This window comes from Bison bison, unplaced genomic scaffold, assembly GCF_000754665.1.
Source record: "Bison bison bison isolate TAMUID 2011002044 unplaced genomic scaffold, Bison_UMD1.0 scf7180017845378, whole genome shotgun sequence".
Taxonomy (NCBI): domain Eukaryota; kingdom Metazoa; phylum Chordata; class Mammalia; order Artiodactyla; family Bovidae; genus Bison; species Bison bison.
The window spans coordinates 24,526-25,033 of NW_011475951.1; positions in this window are offsets into that span (position 1 = coordinate 24,526).

Here is a 508-nt window from a genome sequence, read left to right on the forward strand (position 1 = left end):
AGAGGATGAGATGACTGGATGGCATCACCGACTCGATGGATGTGAGTCTGAGTGAACTCCGGGAGTTGGTGATGGACAGGGAAGCCTGGCGTGCTGCAATTCATGGGGTCGCAAAGAGTCGGACACGACTGATCGACTGAACTGAACTGATTGGACAGAGAGTTGGGATGTAGGTGAAGATGCTGTGACATCCCAGTTCTACTGAAACATAGCTTTGGAAGAGCTATGCCAGTCACTTTTCTTCTCTTGGCCTCAGGTTTTAACATATAAGAAGTGGGGGACCTTTTCACTCTATTGGTCATCTACTAGTTGTTATTTGTGGACCCAAGCACTAGACAAAAAGTCCCTGTTTTAAGGTATTTGAAAACTTAAATAATTGAAGACAATGGATTGATTTTTTTTTTAATGTCATGTCAGTATTCTATGATTCATTATAGAAAAGATACAGATCCAAAATTTAATACAGCTGTAGACTGGAGATCTCAATTCATATGTACAGACAACACAG